The following is a 677-nucleotide window of genomic DNA, read 5'->3' as shown; positions in this document are numbered from 1 at the left end:
GTCAATGAAATGCACGAGACATGAGGTCATCTGGGTCACACTATAAATAGTAGCCACGTGGAAGATACCGGTAGTACACAACAATCTTGGCCTACTTCTCTTGTGTTTACGGTTCTAAACGCCAAACAGTACAGTACATTGAAACTTGATTTCCAATGCCACGCAAGGGAAACGTGGACACAGAACCAAAGTTGAAGAGGGAAAAATCCGCAAATGGCCGTTTAGTCAAAAGATCCTTAACTGGAAGACTTGACTTAAACACAGGGGCAAAGTCCATAGCATGCTCTTGGCTCGTGAATATTTTAGTCCCAGCTTTCTTATGCCATGTCCTATGAATTTGATATGCTGTAACAATGTCTGGAATGTATTTGTCGTACACTTTGTATTTGCAGTTTTTGCTTGAAAAATGGACCTAAAGCTATAGGTGGGAGATGATTAATGTCATTTATATAAAAGTGATAGTACAGTGTCGGGCGGCTTCTGTACACGAGATATAATACTAGATATTACCTTACTGGTTTAAAATTGTGGTTTTCATTTCGAAGGTCACATTTCCCCCCGACTCACGTGCACCATGCATGCTTGAAAATAATGCAGGTACAAACAAACAAGCTCTCTCTCTCTCTCTCTCTCTCTCTCTCTCTCTCTCTCTCTCTCTCTCTCTCTCTCTCTAGATC

This window comes from Aplysia californica, unplaced genomic scaffold, assembly GCF_000002075.1.
Source record: "Aplysia californica isolate F4 #8 unplaced genomic scaffold, AplCal3.0 scaffold01159, whole genome shotgun sequence".
NCBI lineage: Eukaryota > Metazoa > Mollusca > Gastropoda > Aplysiida > Aplysiidae > Aplysia > Aplysia californica.
The sequence above is the reverse complement of the archived record's forward strand: the minus strand, read 5'-3'. Positions refer to the sequence as shown.